A 21,017-nucleotide genomic window follows, 5' to 3' on the forward strand; every position below is an offset into this window, starting at 1 on the left:
CATGTGCACAAAATATTTATCGTGAGTGTATTTTAAAGATAAAATCACAATTCTGTTCTAATTTCCATTGGTACAAATCCACAGAAACAAATCTTCTTACATCAGTGAGTAGAAGACCAAAGCAACCAAAGCAATTGGGACACACTAGGAATTCTCTGAAACACAAAGAATTTCCAGGGCCAGAGAAGCCTAGAATTGAAAATATAAATATTTAAGTTGCTGAATTCATTATTCATTTTATTTGAATATTCTGTGATTGCTATAGAAAATTATTCTTACTGGCACATCTTCCTTCCAACAACTCATTTGCTAGAATATTCACAAAAAGGCGAACATAAAGCAGTGAGTACAAGTGAAAGGATTCATTTGAAAGTGAATATTCACAGGAAATTATTTGCCCAGCTGGCAGAAATAACTGTGGTATCTAGAAATAATTACTGGATATCTGAACTACATAGTTTTAGCCAAGACCCAAAAGCTTTTCTGTGCAAAAGGGAATCAGGGAGCTTGGGATATTTTAAATGAGCTTTTGAAATTTCTTCAGTCATAGTTCCATGTGACATGTGGCTCCATTGCTAAACTGAAGGAAAAATTCAGTGTCTGGATCCGATTCTGCTCTGAGATACATGAACATTGAATTTTTCAGTGTAGTAGGGTATAATCACAAGTAGCTACTAATGTTGACATCACTAGCAGGTATTGTATTTGTAGGAGAATTGAGCTCTTATTAATATACTTGAGAGTTTTGAAACCAAATGCTGCAGTCATAAATTTATACTTCAGTCATAATTTTTTAAATTTGTGAGGTAATAAATAATGGCAATAACTCACTAATAAGAAGTTAGGTTTAACAGCAAACTTCATCTTATTCATAGTCAGCATAAGTCAGATGTTATTTTGGGGTTTCCAAAGTGTCATAAAGATTTTCCTGTTTAGCTGCTTTTTTTCCCCAAAAGATCTAAGATGTTTCTTGTGATCTTTCATGCTGTGGATTTGGAGTTTAACATTCTAATGTTATATGATCCTCTTATAATATTCCTCCCAAATTGCATGACTAGTCTAAGGTTGTTTTAACTTGTTCAGACAGACTTCAATAATAAGACTTATAATTATTCAATATCAACATGTATTCTGCAACAGCATTAGACTATTTTTTAATGCAATTAGTTGGAGTGTTAACAAAAAACATAACTGAGAAAAAGTTTTTGAATGGGTTGGCTCAAATTACTTTAATGGAAAATTAATCTGCAACGTTTCCATGTTTTAGAATGAGACTTTAGAATAATGTTATTACATCCAGCACATTAAATTAAGAAATGTAAGGTTTTCTTTTGTCTCATGTTCCTGTCTTTCAAAATGTCATTCTGTAATCAAGTCAACATTATTTTACCATTTTTACAGAGTGTGTCTCTACATGAAAATTGGTTCTTATCAGCCAGTATTACTGGTAGCTCATGCTTAAAAAAACAACAACAAAAAAATTAATTGGAGTAACAGGACTTGTTTAAATTGATACTAAATTGCAGAAGACTCTCTCACAGTTCCTGCTGGCTTAGTGTAACAGATGTCACTAAATTACCTCCAACTCAAACAGGTAAAGACTTACCCACTGAATTGCCCAGTACCTAGACACTTCTGCTATGACCTTCAGTGTTTCCCACGATCTCTGAGGTTTTAAATCAGGACTTGGTATCTTCTAGAAGATAGCCTTTAAACTAATGAGACTCCAAAGGGAACAATTTTGGCATTAGGGCATATGACCTGTGTTATTCAAGAAACCACAGGCTAGAGGACCAAACCAGTTATATTTAGTCATAAGCTAGATAAGTAAAATATTTCATTCTGAACTTGAAATATGTTAATCTGAAATTCTTTCAAGATGCTGAGGTATTCCATTTTCAATCCACCAACAACATTTCACAGTTATAACAAAATGCATTGTTTACAAAAAATACTTGACACAGCTACCAAGGGCTCTGTCTACACATTTTCTCCTTCCTATTTAAATGCAGTCTTGTGCCTTTTGTACCGGATGTAGTCCATGGGTACAATGTCTCATAAGTAATTTTGCAATAAAGTCTGTCTTAAGAACTGGTTCTGTAATATGCTCATTGGCAATATCTTGATCACATATCTCGCTGGGAAATAAAAAGGAAAGGCAACGTTCATGGTTGTCGCCAGTTGTGTTATGTATTTCTAGTCAAAAGTCTAACAGTGAGGAAGAGGGAAGTGAAGGTCAGATAGTGGGAAGAAGAGAGTGATCTAACTCTTCTCTGACTTTTCCTTTTGTACAGAATTCTGTTTTACTGGCATGGACACAAAAAGAAGGAAAGAAATAAATTTTAAATGCTCAAGTAGTTCAGACTAGTAAGAGTTTATCAGTTCTTTATTACTATTTTTATTTTGAAATCTTGTCTATAGAAGAATCTTGTCATCCAGATGACATTGGTTAATTGACTATTATTTCCAATATTTATGTAATGACATCACTGGATGTCATACATAAAGGCTTCTACAGGCATTTGAGAAATACAGTTTCTGTTAAGTGTATTGTCAGAAAGAGAGAGTTGAATTATCTTAACCAAGGTGAGTGCTAGAAAGATGTAAGCTACTGTGTGCTCACTACCTGAATGCTCTGGCTGATGCAAAGCTGCCTACTATGGAAATGAAGTTTCCCTGGAAATTGGAAATGCCATGACATGCTGTTAACCAAAATAAATTAGGTATAAGAAGCTGTATGTGATGTTGCTCATGAGGTGGGGGAAAATAACCCAGACAATTTCGAACTATGAATGCTGTGAAATTTGCAATTTCTTGGTGTGATTCCACACTTTGGAGTTGGGCTTTAAAGTTCTAATTCTATATTACAATATTTTTGTTCTCTATCCCCCCGTAATTAAATGGCCCACTGGCCAGCTCATGCCTTAAATACAGAACCTGTGACAGAGGTTCACTCACAGCTAAGGAAGAAGAGTCATAACATAAATTGTTACTAACACATCAGGTACTCTACTGTGCTCACCCCAGAATTCACAAAGGAATTATCTCTCTCCAATTTAACCAGCAGCAGGATCAGTCCTCAGTCTCTGTGAAACATATTTGAGCATTTACTAGACAACCTTACTGTTTATTGGAAGGTAGGCTTCTGCCTCAAAGCATTTTTTTTAAGAATTGTAGATCAAAACTATGAGAATTTCCCTGATATATATTTTAGTAATATTCACAATTAAAGGACTAATTTCTAAATTTATTGAGCAAAATTTTTATTGCTTTGAATAAGCACTCCGTCTACAGAGGACACACAGTGTCCAGTTTTATGTGGAAAAGTGTACAAAATCTATTTTACTTCCAACTAATTCAGTATGGTTAATGATTAATAGCTGTGAACAATGTAAAATTTTCATTATGTTGAAGTACACAAGCACATTAAGCATTTCAGAAAATGATTCTTAACTCTTTTAAAAGAATAGACGTTCTTAACATTTTCACATTACACTGTATAAGCTGTGTTAAGAAGTGTCATTGAAAAATGATTCCTTCTGCAATGATCAGGTATCTCAAGTACAGATTCAGCCATATGTTCACTAATGAAACTGTTAACTAATCACAAATTGACATGAATATGAGAAGTTCTGGTCTGATAAAAATGTTTTGGGAAAGGGGAAAGGGGGAAGGGGGAAGGGGGAAAGGGGAAAGGGGAAGGGGGAAGGGGGAAGGGGGAAGGGGGAAAGGGGAAGGGGGAAGGGAAGGGAAGGGAAGGGAAGGGAAGGGAAGGGAAGGGAAGGGAAGGGAAGGGAAGGGAAGGGAAGGGAAGGGAAGGGAAGGGAAGGGAAGGGAAGGGAAGGGAAGGGAAGGGAAGGGAAGGGAAGGGAAGGGAAGGGAAGGGAAGAACATGCTTATATTCATTTTATTTAAATTTGTGACAGAAAGAAGTGAGTGTCAAATGTTCTCCAAAATTGTAACACATTAAAAATAATACAGACCTTTAAAATCACTAGGTTCTCAGAACAACAATGCTTCAATATTCCAGACCTTCAGTGAAGTATTTAATATATTTTGACTACCTTGATTCGGTTCATAATGTCTTGAACTCCTGACAGTTGAAGCCAAAGTATCAAAATAATGACAAATCCAGTTCTTGCACAACTGATAATCTAGTTTTGCTGCTTCATGTAAAGAGAATAAGTTATTGCATACTTACCAGTCCTAGTGCTTTTGGCTGTAGGCTATAGCTTTTAGGATCGAAGTGTTGTCCTATTAGTTTTTCAAATATTCATCTGATTTTCCAAAGATTAATTTGGCAGCTGGGATGCCAAAATCACACGTTACTCACTCCCAGGCTTCCCCTCACTTTTACCTCTGTATGTCCCATGCATTTCTTGTACATTTTGGTGCTTTTATAGGGCCTTGTCCCTGCTGTGTGAAAAGCCAAACTGAAGGCAGAGGGACACCATCATCATGTTGTGCAAATATCATTTTACCTGGTAATCACTATCACTCCTTAGACTCTGCCAGAATGGATTTGTCTTCAGTAGCCCCAGATAATCATTTACATTGCACTACAGCTATCAAACATAGGTTGTCAGGGTCCTGTCAGATTTTAGGATGGGTTGTCTGAGTTCACAGAGAAGTCAGGAGTCTTTCCTCAGGCACATCTTTACATGAGAAGTTACAAAATGAACAGTAATAGCAATACAGTATAAAATACCCCGAACCATTCCACTCATACAGAATATATTGATTTATTGCCAAACCAAAAAATCCACCATAACAAAACTATATCCATTAGAGATGGAATGAGTAGGTTCTTGTCCATTATTTCACTGGCCAGGTTTCCTGCTGCAAGGCCGAGGGCGTTCTGTAGTTTACAAGAGAGTCTAGTTACCACTTTGCCTGCCCTCCACCTCTGTTTTATGTATCCATACTATGTTACCATTTACATGAAACTGACTGTGTTTAAATGTCCTGTCACACAATAACCTGAATAAACTTAGTATCTGTTTACTTTTTAAATTATTACCCAAGAAATTTTGCATCTGCCATGCCTTTGCCTCATTTTCCATAGTATCAGTTATGCCTTTGCCTTAAACTGTCTCACACCAATTGGCGTACAGTACTGCATCCACAGTGATCAAGCATCTGAGCTTGATCTGAGCAATACATCTCTTTGTATGTATATATCTGCTACTGCAGAGTAAGAAAGAGAGAAAGTGCAATACATGTCCTAGTCATTTAAGCAAAATACATACATAAACAACATTTTTTCAGCCATAGTCTGGCCCGAAGATATTACTGTTTCCTTACAGTTGTAGAAAGTAGGTTTATAGATCTATGTCAAATCTCATACTCAATTTCAAATGTTAACAGATAGAAGTATGAAGCTGAGGATTCTTGACTGAAAATTCAGAGATTCCTTCATCACTAGTTATAGGAAGATTAATATTATTCCTTCTGTCCCTTCCTTGGAACAACGTCTGTTGATGTAGATACAGGTAAACAATTTCATCTCCTACATATTATGTATGCAGTGATTTGTGACTCCTGATGGTTCATTTTATGGAAATTTTAGCAGATTCAGTGTAAAAAAATGTATTTCCAAGAAACTCAGACATGATGTAGAAGACCATAGTATAAAAAGCTAGAGGGAGCTGAGTATACAAAATGTATATTAAGATATCATTTATCACTTCCCTTGTTCTTCATTTTATATTATATCTGCTATGCTACAACTATATTCCTATTCCAGGCTGTGGCCATGTTCCTGCATTCTTAATGGTGTATCAACATTTGTTTGCATTTTCAGGCAGTTATTTTTGGGTAATTAATTTGGGTGTCAAAAACCAAACTGCTGTCTTCCAGATACTATTCGAATCAGATTAACTATGTCCTTATCCACAGGTATGAGGTATTTCAATTCTAGCCCATTGCTCAGTCTAGATAATTAAGTTGTCACTCCTTTAAGCAATCTATTACAATATAGTATGCAATTGGTTTATTATACATGAAAGCCTGTAATGGGCAGGTTCCCGTCAGTGGTTTGCAACTTGATTATGTGCATGACTATCAAAAAAATAAAATAGAATGCATGTCAATAGGAAAAATAATGGAAAGAAAAAGTTAGAAAAAAATGTTTTATAGCAGTTCTAGTTATTTTTTTGATGTTTTCTCAGAATTACAATGTCTTCAGCTAATGCAACGTACAGAGATTTGTTAATTCACCCCTGAGTAGGTAATTCTACATGATAATTGTGAACTTAATAAGCTAACATGTATTGATTAAATATACAGTGAATAATAGAATATTCAAAACCACATCTATTCGTATTGAGTGAGACCTCCTTCCTTCAGCTAATGATTCATGAGAGAAGAAAGAGACAAAAAGAAGGAAAAAGTTTTCATGACAGAAACCACTATCTGAATGTGCTCAATTCAAGTATTTAAGATTGCCTTTTTCAGCAAGAATGTGGGCAAGAAAATTTTGGATCCTATCATTGGTCCAAATGCACATTCAATTGCATTTAACTGTCACCTTCCCCAGCTTCTTTAGCCAGTGGTATTTTGGTATAATCAGAACATTTTTCTAGCTGGCTTTCTGTAAGATCATTATATAGCTGCCTATTTCAGAGGTTTTTTCCTTCAGAAGAGATGCACGTTGTCATTGCTACAGTCAAAATGTTAGCCACTTCAATACTAACCTCTTTACTTTCTAAAGTTACGTTGAAGAGGTTTTTTTGGTAGGTTGGATGGGTGGGTCCTTTTGTGCAAGGCTGCGAGTCATTCCAAGAAACATTAAAGAATGTTTTATTGTGCCTAGGAATTCAAAGAAAATCATAGTTTAATGGATTACATCAAATCCTATCACAAAGACATATTTGTATATGTTGGGTTGTTTCCCCTGTTTTCTGGCATTCTCACCCACATAATGGGTGAGATTCATTTATATCGCTTCAGAAGCTGAACCCTATCCTACATAATGGTCTCCAACTCCTGCACAGCTTTTCAATGAGAGAGAACATCAAGGATGAAGTACTTGAAATGTGCACTACTTCAGTGACGATACATGTATTTTGAATAAGTATTTGGTACAAAAATATAAATCTGTGTACATATGCCACTGTGTATATGTACACTATAGATAAACACACGCAATATTTGTCATAGCACCCACCTAGAACTGTGCCCTTTGGATTACCTCCAGAGTCTCAAAAGGCTTTTAAATCAGTAAGGAGTCCTATGAAAGTGGAGAGAAGTAGTGAATGCATCAGAAAAGTGTACAGTCTGAAAAGACAAAATCAAAAGAGGCCAGGAATGAAAACAAGTTAAAACTACCACGAGACCAAACAAAGCAACAAACATAGTTCCACATCCACATTAGAACTAAGAGGAAGACTAAGACAGCTTAGTGCTATTATTTGTTTGAGGGAAATGTTTTTTTTTGAATGGATGATGCAGGGAAAGCTGAAGTAGTCAATGTTGTCTCACTTCACTCTTCCCAAAAAGAAAAAAAAAAGAAAAAAAGATTAATTATGACCAGAGTCCAAGGAAAATTAATTTTAACATGGAGACAGGCATAGGCAGAATGTGTAAAAAAATAGCTTTAAAAGTGTACATAGATCAGATGCATTCAAATCCACAGGCTCAGATAAAATTCTCCCCAAAGTACTTAAGGAACTAGCTAATACAATCTTGTAATCATTAGTCATTCTCTTTGACAAACTTCTGAGCATGGGGAAAGTCCCAGAGTATTGAAGGCCAAACATAGTATTTATTCTTAAAAGGGGGGTGAAAGAAGAACCTGGAAGTTATAGATATCAGTCTAATTTCAGTACGTAGGAAAAGTCTGAATTTTTTTTAAAACAAAATATTTTCGGAGCTCCTAGAACATAATAAGACCTGAAACAAAAAATGAGCATAGTTATGTCAATAACTATATAATTTTCTTCTTTATCAGAATGGCTGCTCTGGTGGACTATGGGAAATACTACATGATTTATTGCATTTTTACATATAAGTCATATAGGATATTCTCATAAGAAAATGAGGAAAATACAGTTCAAATGAAAAGAAACTATTTCTGAAAAAAAGCAGGGCTTGTCCTCAATTCTTTACTAAAAGCAGGTTAATCCAAAAGGAATCTTATATGGGGCTGTGTCAGTGTGGTTTTATTCCATACTTACACTAACTTAGATAAGGGAATAAAGAGTACATGCATGAAAATTGTGAGCCACCCCAAAATAGGAGAAATCGAAAATACCCTTGAGGTGAGGATCAGACTTCAGGATGATCTTTACAAATTGGAGCTATAGCAAAAATCATCAGGAGGCAATTCAGTCAAGAAAAGTGCAAAGTACCATTCGCAGGAAGAAAAAAAATCAAAGTCATCAATGCAGCATAGAGACAAGCTGGCTATAGGCAGTTGTATGGCAGGCAAAGGTTCTGTAGGACAAAGCTAATTGGAGTCAAGGCTATCATACGGTTTCAGAATGATTCTCTGAGAAGTATTCTGTATAAAACTCAAGAAATTTTTCCCCTCACTACTAGGAAAGCTTCATCTGCAGTAATATATCCAATTTGGGAAATGACACTGATGCAGACAGAACAAAGACAATATAAAGCAGAAAAAGATATTTAGAAGATATGATCTAAGATTTGTTTTGTACAGATCTTTAAATTCTGAAATAGGAGCCTGTGTAGAAAACTTGATAATTGCCTTTTGTTTTGTCATATGTTATAAACAAGATTACGATCAAGGGTTTTCCATGTCTACTTGGGCAAGGACAAGAGGATAATCTCTGATTAACAGTAAAAAGATATTGCTGGATGGCATGAAATACTTTCTAATACTGTGACAAGCACTGAAATTGTCAAACTAGGGGAAATTTTGGAAATTTATTTCCTTGGAGATTTTTAGCAGATGTTTAAGGGATGTAAGAGCATAAGAATGGCTGAAACAGATTACTCCACAGCTACAGCTATCCAGGACTTCAGGGAAGACAGCGTGAGCAGTTAGATGGTTTTTCTGGGGTGAGTGTGGTAATGTTTTCATACTGTCCTGGAGGGGTGGGGGGAAGTGAGTGTGTGGCAGTGGATATAAGTGTCTCCCCTAGAATACACAACAAGCCTCCAGTAATTTTTGACTCAGGGAATCATAAACCAGGGCCATTTTTATTGTATTTAACAGTCTTGGATGGATTTTTCTTCTCTGGATTTTTCTCGTGAACTCTTTTAAAAAGTTTAGCTTGCACAACATCCAGTACAAACACTTTTCACAGCTTTATGTGATCGTTTTAAACCTTCCACATGGAACCTCCATTTAATGCCTATAGGTTCTGCTGAAAAAGGCAATGAACTATGTTTCCCTATTCACCATCCCAGTGCCACTCTCGGTCCTCTCTAACATCTTTTGGTTATCTCTTTAGCCTGAAAAGGCCAAACATGTTGGATAAATGTTTGTTAGGGATAGCCCAAGTTACAGTGAAACCTCTCATGGGGCAGAGGGTTAGGGTAGATGGATGAACTGCTTGAAGCCCTTTTAAACATCGTGAAACAGAGTGATGACTTGTATGAGTCTTCTTATTGTTGAAATTTCATGCATGTTCTCCTTACTGCAATCCAAACAATCTCTTAACTGGGATGTAAATAATCTGTTTACTGGGGTGTGATGAAGAAAACTAGTGTTATAGAGCAGCACAATGGTATAAATGGCACATAAATGCCTATATTTTAATCAAACGCATAAAATACAACTGAAAATTAAGGGGTTTTAGACAGTCCTCCAGTTTTCCATTCTGCAGAAAATAACCTCAGTTTGAGATGATTTTATAATAAAATGGCAAAAAATCACATATCATTTCAACAAGAATTTTGATTTTTTTTTGACAGTATTAAACATTCCCTTCTAATTTTTCCATCAATATTTTTTAAAAAAAATTGTTTATCGTAAAACCCTCTGAATGTCAAACAAAGCTTCTATTTCATCAGGAAAAAAGAATTATTACAAAATTTCAAGAAGTCCTTTAAATTGCCACCTACAAGCTGAACGGAAGCAAAGGATCAGTTTCACATATAAAAATAACTTATTCAGCCTGTATTTCCTTCATGTGGGTTTGCAACAGTAATTTTTATGCATCTGAGGTTGCATACTCTTAATTGCTTAACAAGATATATGACACTAGAACTCTTTTTCTCCTTTTCCCATGTTTTTTTAGTGCTAAACTGCAGGTTTTCACACAATACATGTAATGAATTCTGACATATATCATTATAATAACCATTATTCAATTATATTAATGGATTTTGAACAGACTATTGGCAATAGTAGAATGATCATACTACTTTTATTGGCTTAGGAAGTGCAGAAAAAGCTAAAACGTTAAAGTATGTGGCTTACCAAAAAAACCCCTCTATTAATAATTTATCCAGGAAAGAATTGGTCTTAACTGGCATAATGTAGGTTTGAAAATAACATTTAGAGTGTCCCATTGGTCTTAAAAAAAATCCCAATACATAACATGTTTTTCTCTTGAAGAAAATAATGTCAATCATGGATCAGCCCCAGAGTCTTTCCCATGCTCTGTGAATCTTGTCATTCCAGAAAACATAATGTCATCTTGTTAGAGGCCTTTGGTTGACAGACATAGAGAGAAGTACAGAAGCAAAGCCTGTTGGTGCTGTGTAATCAAAACTGGGCTGTAGTGTTTTTCACAGGAGCTTTGAAGCCTTATGAGTATCTATGGGCAAAGCTGTACTTAAAGGGAATGCTAAAGATAAAGTGTTTCGATTGTCATAGAGGACATTGGGGAGGTTAAGGCAACATTGCACATCAGGCTGTTCATTCTTCCACACAAAACCAGAAACAATGAAAGAAGCATTCCTCAATAAACAGATTTTAAAATAGTAACTATCTTCTTAAAAAACAAAGCTTAATTTCTGTAAAAACAAATAATCTTTAAATAGTCTTTAAAAATTTTACAAGTCCTTTACATCCCTAGAGGTAAAACATCACAACTTCTCTCATTAACTCTTCAGCAGGTCTAGAGCATTGCTCTAAGGACACTGATGTATCATTTATTTGTTAAATTTATTGCATGTTTTATTGTGTGTATATGAAAGACATCCTAAGACTTAGACACAGGGATTAAACTTTGTTGCTGATAATCTGAATTTGTTTTTACTAGACCTATCCTTTTATACTTTTCCTTTAGTAGCACCTTGATAGTCTTCTAATAAACAGACTATTTAAAAAAATACTTTGAAAGTATTCATGGCTAAGCACCTCATACTCATTAGATTTTTAGTAATGCACCTATTTGCTAGCATATCAAATTACAATAAAAGTTAATTTACATGAATCTGCAATAAGAATTATTTTAAAAACCCTGTTAGGAAAATGTGTGCAATAATTCTAATTCCTTTCATTGCTTTCATTATTTAAATTACACATATAAATGTTTGTTTTTATTGGAAAACTATATTCCTGAAAACTGAGAATTCAATTTTAAACACAGTTTTTCTCTCTCACTATTTCTCTTTTAAGAAATTCAGCCTGTTTGCCATTTATATTTTCATGTAAGAAATTCTGTTCTCATTTATTTTGTGCAAAACCTCAGATTTGAAACAATGTAAATGAGATCAGAATGTGACCCAGTGAAAATGGTTTGCCATCAAAGGATTCATACTTCAAGCTGTGTTATGTAGCTTTCCAAAAGTGACATCTGGACTCTTGGCAGGTTCCTCAGGCAGCTGTGCTGGTGGCTCAGAAATTGCTGATGAGTCTGCCATATGCAATACCTGCAGTTTGGTTGCTTCAGGCTTGCTCCAATTCATTGCCCTACTGAATAAAATTTGCTTTGAATTATCTTCTATCTGAAAGTATTGGCATACTATTCCTTTTTTTTTTTTTTTTTTTTTTTTTAATCAGAGATGTGGTCAGAAAGAAGGAGGGGTTCCAACTTCTGCTACATTGGCTTAGCTAGAGGAAAAAACTCCGTGATCTAAGAATATCCCCATGCTGCCAGCTGCTATTAAATAGAACTGCAGAACCTGACCAAGAGGTCTGTATAACTCATCTAGTGCTCTTGACTCTCCAGATTAATCTGTTTCTCTGTACAGCCTGTATAGCTCTGGAGTCACCTGGAATCAGCTAATTTTGTTTCGTGTGATAGAATTTGGTGTACCTATTCATCATTTCATGAAACTTTGAAAGTGATGAAATGTCAATAATTCTGATAGTATTTATAAACATGGGTTGCATTCAGGGAATATTTGGCTGTTTGGTATGTTAATAAGATAATAAATGGGACAAAAGTTCCAAAGACTGACAGGCATGAGACCACAGAAAGAGCTTTGTGCTCCTTATCAGGATGCTTTAATCAAACTGTTTTTCTTCTTTGTCTGCATGTCTGTACACAGAAACATTATTTAACAGTTATATTGCTTTAGCAATAGGAGTCTTGTACTTATTATAAGGTATCAATTGTGCTGAACTCCATACACTCATTAACAGCAGTGCCTGGCAACAGTTTGCCGTATATTAAGATCCCCTCTTCTCCTGCTCCACTTTAAAACCAGATACCACACCCAGATCAGCACAGCAGAGATGCAGAAAGCAATACACAACTGCTTTGCAAGTGTTCTCGAAGTCAATAGTATAAACTCTGAAATAATCTTTCTAATCATTAAGTTCTTGCAAGATTTTAATCATTATTACATATCCAGCAGTAAATGTAATAAACACAACACCACAGAGAGAGCTTGCTTTCAAAAATGATTTTAAAGTCAGTGTGTACTCAGATACACACTTTTTATAAATATCCCTAAAGCAGAGCAGCTAAGCACATATTAGCCAGGAAACAGCAAAATTTAGATCACATATAAAATATAAGCTTTGCCACTCTGAAAGAGGATGACAGTACAGGCTATTACAGGTAAGCCAAGCAACATAATTCTTTCTGTGCCTCTGGAAGTGTGAGGGATGGAGTGTGGTGGGTTGACCCTGGCCAGTAGCTAAGCCCCCACTCACTCACTCACTCTCCCCTAGTGGGATGGGGTGAGAATTGGAAGGACAAAAGCAAGAAAAACTCTTGCCTTGAGATAAAGACAGTTTAATAAGAAAAGGGGGGGGGGGGGGGGGGAAGAAAGCAAGAGATACAAAGACAATCGCTCAACACCTCCCACCAGCAGACTGATGCCCACCCAGCCTCTGAGCAATGGCAACTTTGGAAAAGTTAGCACAAATTAACAAGCCTGACCAAACTGATTGCCTTGATTGGATTAAAGGATTGGGAAAGGCAGAGGATGTTTGACTCTCTTGATTTTAGCAAGGCTTTTGACATGATCTACTTATATTCTTGCATTCGAGTTGGAGTGTTACAGTCTAGATGGGAGGACAAGTAGATGGGTGAAAAACTGGTTAAGTGCTTGAGCCCAGAAGTTAGTGATTAATGAATCTACCCAGAGACAAGCAGTGTACCACAGGAGTCTATCCTGGGACCTGTCCCATTTAATGTCTTTGTCAACGATCTGGAGGAAGTAGCAGAGTGCACGCTCCTGAGATCTGCATATGACAACAAATTGTAGAGTGCAGTTAATATGCTTGAGGGCAGGGCCGACATTCAGAGGGATCTGGACCAGCTGGAGGAATTATCCGACATTTTGAAAATCAACAAAGACAAATTTCAAGTCCTACAATCAGTATGGACTAATCCCCCACAACATTACAGGGTGGGGAGTGACTGACTCAGGACCAGCAATGCTGAAAAGGACCTGGGGATCCTGGTGGGCAGCAAATGGAACGTTGCCCAGCGGTGTGTCCTGGCAGCAGAGAAGGCCAACGGCCTCCTGGGCTGGATGAAGGGGAGTACTGCCAGTAGACTGGTGAAACTGGTTATCCCCTTTTACTCAGCCCTTGTTAAACTGCGTCTAGAGTACTGTGCCCAGTTTTGTGTCCCCCAGTACAAGACAGACATTGATAAGCTGGAGTGAGTTCAGCAGAGGGCCTCCAAGCTTGGCTGGGGCTGGAGCACCTGCCCTTTGAGGTGATGCTGAGGGAGCTGGGCTTGTTCAGCCTGGAAAAGAGGTGGCTTTGAGGGGTGACTGGGCAGCTGCCTCCCCAGTACCTCTGGGGAGGTTAGCAAGAAGCCAGAGGTTTGGTGCATGGAGGGATGATGGAAGGTAAGGGACCTATTTTGAAACAAGAGAGGTTCAGACTGGATGTAAGGAAAAACAGTTTCTCCATGAGGACAGTCAGGCAGTGGAACATCCTGCCTAGAGAGGTTATGCAGTCTCTGTCCTTGGAGATAGCCAAGACCTGACCAGAAAAAACTCTGAGCAACCTGGTAACTAACCCTGTTCTGAGCAGAAAGTTGGATTTAAGACCTCCTGAAGCCCCTTCCAGCCTAAATTATCCAGAGAACTTTTTATTCTGCAGAGACCATCACAACTCTAGGAGCTGTTGAAAGTTGCTGTGTAGAAAAGCAAAACTGGATCAGCAAGAGCTCAGTGGAATGGAATGGAGATACCTCTTTTTTTGACCTCTCTTATTTACCAAACCTGAGTTTTCTCTTTAAATTTTTTTTTTCCTAGTTTGTGTTCCAGTAAAATTTGTCATTAGATACTGAACACCCTTTTGATGGTTTTGGGGTCATCATTTCAAGAAATCACAACTAGATTCACCTCACGGAACTGAATGTCACCAGGTTCTATGACATCCTAACAGAGGTATAATGACTTATATTATTTTTCACTCCTGTATATTCAAAAGGGTCAACTAGAGGGGGCTTGAGTCCTTCTTTCCTCTCCTGCAATTGTACAAGGGAATTATTACCAAGAAAATGTTCCTTTGGAAAACAGCTGTGAGATTCCCGATGCCAGGAGTATAGTTAGAGCAGAGAACTTGCTGTTTTCCTGAAACTGAGAGTGAAAGGCAGAAGTTTTCTTGTAGTTTCACCACTTCAATACACGTGGCCATTAGCTTCCTAGTCTTGCCAGGAATGAAACTGTGCATCAGAGCTTGTTATTTTCCTTCATGTACCCAAGCAGACCATTTGTCTTACCTTTCACTTTTTGTGTAAGGTCCTCTGAGTATTTAAATTAACTTTTTTCTATCTGCAGTGACATATTATACATTTTCTTTTTACTGATAATGTGTGGGGGGGGGAGGGTTAGCACAATACAGGAGATGAAGAGAAGCTTAATATGTGTATCAGTGGGACTATATAATCTATCGCTTCTGATTACAGAGGAACTGGACCTAATGAATCTGACAGCTGCTGGCAGCATTATGCTCTGTGTTCCTGCTTCCTCACCTCAATGACAAATACATTGCTTGCATGCCTAAAACACAGTCTTCCTTCCTTAAGTCATAGGCAGCTCACGGGACAAAGCTCTCTGCTGCATAAGGTAATAATATATTTTATTTATCTACAAAACTCACTATTTTATTTTATGTTACTTAGAGTTAAAATATAACTTATGGTAAAATGCACACTGTGGATAAACTTTCATATGACCACCTTTCCTGCATACTGTTTGTTCTGATATTATGCAGCAGTGTTCAGCATCTGAATATGTTATGCTCTTATCTAATGATCTGGAAAAATGATGAGATAATACATGATTTTGAATTATTTATTAATAATAATGGTTATGCAAAAAATTGAATCTAAATAAGGATGCTTGTTATTAATACATAGCATATGTAAGAGACTTTTCCCCTGTGTTTAACTGACTCTTGTCCTGTTCAAGATAATAGGCTTAGGTTTTGCTGGAGTTATCTTACATAACCTCAGTCATGTAATTAGGCATCTAGTCTAAACAGTTAAAAAGGCTCAATCTGCAGTAACTGAGGAGCAAGAGATAGGAAGAAAATCAATTGTAAATTAATTTATTTGTCAGTTTGTATAACGCATAAGATATATAACAAATAAGAATACACAACATGCTATGTTTTATATATTCCATATCTTACATTGTAAGTAATGTGTATATATAGTTGCGTATGTATGTCTGGATATGCAGCAATATGGACAGGAAGAGACAGCGTGTCCTCTGGAACACCTTCACATTAACTCCCTCTGGAACACCCTCACGTTAACTCCCTCTCTACAGAGAAGACAGTTTGCCTCCTCGCGGGGACTGTCCCACTGGCCATTGTCTCATTGACTGTAGAGAAATGTACGTCTAACTTGTACAAGATGAAGCCCAACATTAGTTTTCTGCTTATTCATATGCAACATTCATTTTCTAGGAGTCCTGCCTTAAAGGAACAGAAATTCATACTTCTGATACAAGTGATCATTTGCTCTGCCCCAACCTGGTGCCAGTGTAGAGGCACAATTGATTGTCTCAGTGTGAAGTATAACATATGATGGATATACAGAACTGTTCTTTCTTTAAATGATAAATTTCTAGTTTGCAAGCAACATCGCAGAAGCAAACATGACAGATGGTAATAAATGTAAGTAGCCACCCTGAACCTGGAGTCTCATTATTTTTAAACCAATCTAGCAATGGCATACTGAGGAGCTGTTTTAAGGCAGCTCTTGCAATATAAGAGAAAAAGAAGTTTTTAAGACAGAAGAAATCTTTCTTAACTAAGAACTTTGCCTTTGTTACTGAGATGTTTTAGTTTTCTTTCCTATCTGAAGAAGCCAGTTCGCCACTGAGGAACAACTGTCTGTCAACAGAATTATGCTGATTTGAACTGTCCAATGATCCTTCTGGGTAACAGTAAACACCTATGTTTCAGGAAGAGTTTTCAGTCACAGTAAACACCTAGCTCTTTGGCCCAGAAGATTATTGCCAAAATTAAACAGTTTTCATGGATAATTATCAAACATTTTACAAAAAGCACAGTGGTTTTTATTATTTTATTTGGCTCCATGGATCAGTTGCAGACCTCACCATAACCCTGACTACTCAGTAGTCTTTTCTTTCTCTCTGTAAATCCCCAGACACAAATACTCGTATCAGGTTAATATAACTGGTAAATACTGATAGCAAATAGAAAGCTGCTTTGAGGTCATATTTTATCAACCATGACCTAACCAACATGTCCTAACCACAGCTATAGCACCATCAGTAATACACAAAACTTTTCTGTGGGACAATATTATCATTAACTGAGTATCCTGAGGATAGAAATGGTAATGAATAATCCTATATTGGCTTTTTACAGACTAGGCCAAAGAGACAACTATGTAAATACTGAAGATGTAAAGTAATGGAATACCACTATAGGCACACAACCCCACCCATAAATACCACCCATCATTAATTTTTACTTTCTTGTGAGGTTGGTTCAAGTCTCATAACAGACTTTAAGTTCTTACTTGAAAAAAACAGGATAAAGCAAGCTTTACAGAACTCCTAAGGAAGTTGCTCTGTCCTCCTGGGGCAGCTCTGCAAGAGAGCTTCCAGTTCAAGAGATTAAATGGGAGGATGGGAAGAGAAAGAGAGGGGCCTGGGCTTTAGCCAGTGAGTCGTACCCACACTGCACTCTCAACATTGCATAGTGCCTCTCATTCAGCCTAGGGAGAAACATTTCATACCAGAGCCAGTGTCCTAATCCTTCCTAGCAAAGACTAGCAGATATCCTGCTTGTCATCTTAGATGGCTTTGACCAAGAGCTGCACTGCCATTCCCATATTAGGGAGTCACATGGACAATATATTCAGTCTTTACAAAATAGCTAAACGATATTTCATCTCTTTGCAGATCTCCCATCTGGGATGTCAGACGTAGTGATGAGGCTAGCAATTTTCTCTAACCTTACCTTAAAAGATCTGGGTTTTTTCCTTCAGTGTACTTGTACAGCTGTTGCCAATGCAACAGAGAAGTTATATTCTAGCTACAGACTTCTGCGATACCAAAATCCTACTGTAATCTAATGGAAATTGGACAGATAAATCCTTTACAGTATTTAATGTATACCATTCACGTATACTATTTGCCACTGCAGTTTCTCCTCAATATCTCCTCATTTGCTACTATTACATTTGTATTTCCTCTCAGTATAATTGTATATTGGGTTCACATTTTTCCCTTTTAGGAAAACATGTAAAAATTTCAACTCAGCACTCTGTACTAGCACAGTTAAACCATTTGATACTTTTCTGATAAAAAACACTATGTTGGATCTTCAGCCAGGCTAATTCAGTATAACTCTATAAAATTAAAGAGAGCTACAGTGATTGAGACATTTTGAAACCTGGCCAGCTATTGACCTTTTCAGACTTTTCTCTGAGAACATGCAGTATTGAATGCCGATAGTCTTTTGGCTATAAAGAATCTCAGGAATATTTCAGTTATATTTCATTTAAAATGTGAAATTATTGTGTCTTAGGTTGCTGGATATTTTAAAGTTTCAGATTCTAACACAATTCTTTCTCATGAGGCAAGGAAAATTAGAATGAAAAATATATTTTCTATTTAACTTTTGTGTGTATACTTCTTTTTATATTGTCACAAACTATTAGAAACATTTTCTTAAAAGGGGTAGTTGTCTCAGTATAGACTTACATGGGTTGTTGTCAACTACTGTAAAGCTGCAAATTTTAAAATACAAGTTTTCATAAAACTTATTTATTTGCCATTTCCCTTCTCCTTAGAAAAAAAATGCAGTGTTCTTTATTTATACCTGATTCTCAGTATCACAATGCTCTTGAAATCTCTAAAAATGCAAAATATTTAAAATATCAGTCCATCAGTCCAGGATCCCACCATCCCACCACCTCTGTCTTCTTGACTACAGAAGTGAGTTTATCTCGTGGTATGGTCAGAACAACAGGCTGGTTTTTTGCCCTGGTTTAGGCTTCAATGATCATGGGCAGGGCTATCCAGCAGGTCACCAAAGAGCATTAGTCACATGATTTAGATACCTTATTATCTCTTTTACAGTTTCTTGACCCTGCTTTTCACCTTTCCTTTCTTCTCCCCATTGGTTCCCATTTTTACATCTGTTCCAAACTTTGATATTTCTGTTCCCGTTTCTGTAATGTGAGATGATATCAGTGATACTGTTATCTATGTTGAGTTGATCTTGCAAGATTTTACTCTTCAAAAAGCACCCAGAGTTCTCCTCCAATCACCCATGAAGTTCAGCCATTTGTCATATAACTTCCTTTTAATCACCCCAGTAGTTTTTCATGGCCTTTTCAGTTAGCTTAACCTCAGGCCAGGTCCTAACCATTGGCCTGGACATTTTCTTGCAGCCCTGAAAGTTACTAGGAGAACAGAAAATACCTTTCAATACACCTTGAGGATGTTTAAATTTAGCTATGATGCTGCAATTAACTTCAACAAGTTATGATGTTTCTTCCATACAAAGCGTTGTCCTAGAAGAAACTAAGTGTGTGGATAACAGTCATCAAGCCTGGACGTGGAAGAGAAGTAGTATGAATAGTACTCAGATAGAGTCTGATATTATATATCATAAGTCACACTCAGCGCTGAAGAGACATTTATTCTTCAGATAAGGCCTTGCCTTTCCTAGGACTGCCTTAAATGAGAAAAGGAGCCCATGTGATCCAGAAACTGTAAACTACAAATTCTTGGACCATACGGATGTGGCAAGCCTGCTTTTCTGAATAGCTCCCATTCTTATCACGAGCACACCCATTATCCAGAGTAAATCTTAGTCAGGATGTACATGCACACATAGTGACTTTAATTTCTATAGTAGCTGAGTGCCCATTTTCAGGCCAATTTCAGGAAAAGAAAAATATTGCAAAGTTTAGGCTCAGTGGAAAGGAGATAATAAAAAACTAATGACACATTAGATCAAAAAGGATGTTTCTAATTTCTATGAATGGATATAGAGAGATGCCCAAGGAGACAGTGATACCATGAGAGAGATTAATTTCTGTAACTTCCAATAACTTCTGAGAAATTAACATTCCTAAATACAGAAACTTGAACATCAAAGAAAAACCTTTCATGCTTTCAACTGTGAGGAAAAAAAAAAAAAATTAAAAATAGACATCTGAGTGCCAGGAAAAAAAAAATTAAAAATCAAATATTTACTGTGTATGTACCCACCTCCATGTTTGATATACAAGTGCTTTCAGATAGGTGCAAAATTGTATTTTTAATAAAGCATTAATTGGGAGATTTGCTTTCCAAGAGTTGTAAAGCTATTGCAACAACAATCTACTAGCTGAGCTCTGAAAACATTGTTGTGGCAGCCACTTCTACCTTTATTTAAGGCTCTCTAATATAAGACTAGTTGTAGTATCTTCTACCAATCCGAACAAATATTCTCACACAAGTAGTCTAGTAATTGAAAAACTTCAAACTGCTCATTCTAGCAAGAACTAAAACATACAATTTTACCATATATGTGATGAAAAAATAATTATATGCATGAGAACATCTGAAATCTTGGCTGGTAGCCAAAATAAGGCAGTAATTAAGCTCCATTGAGCACTTACTCCAGAGAGTGCACAGAAATATACAGCAGCAAAGTATCATAGCACCAGATAACTTACTGTGCTTACCCAGTGACTGTTTCCAGTTGCTATAACCAGGAGGCAGAGAGGATGCTCAAGCTGTGCAGTAGACATGTCTCTCAGGAACAGTAAATGGGATCTACCCCTACAATCTTGCCCTCACAACTGCATCACCAGAAAGCCTTTGTCTCTGAAAGGATCTGCCAGTTCTTCCCCCACCTCATGTTGTTTCTCTTCTCCTTCCCTTCTCACTGCCCCATTAGGAGGAAGATTTAGTCCCTGTGGGTGACTTTGGGTCCCAGGATGGCAAATGGGGTTGCTGACATGGAGAAGATGAGAGGGAGGAGGCACCCAAGAAACAGAAACCACTGTCTTTCCCCTGATCTCCAAATGCCCCGTCCACAAGCCAGAGGAGAAAACCCTCCGTGGATTTCAGTCTCCAGCCTGGAGAAGCATTTGAGTTCAAATCTCATCGTCTAGACAGGTCCAATAGTCATGACTTTTTACTCAGAAAGGAGTAACAGCAAAACCACTTCTTTTTCTTCTTCTAGACACTCTATACCGGCTATC

Source organism: Harpia harpyja, chromosome 6 (genome assembly GCF_026419915.1).
Source record: "Harpia harpyja isolate bHarHar1 chromosome 6, bHarHar1 primary haplotype, whole genome shotgun sequence".
In the NCBI taxonomy this organism is placed as follows: Eukaryota; Metazoa; Chordata; class Aves; order Accipitriformes; family Accipitridae; genus Harpia; species Harpia harpyja.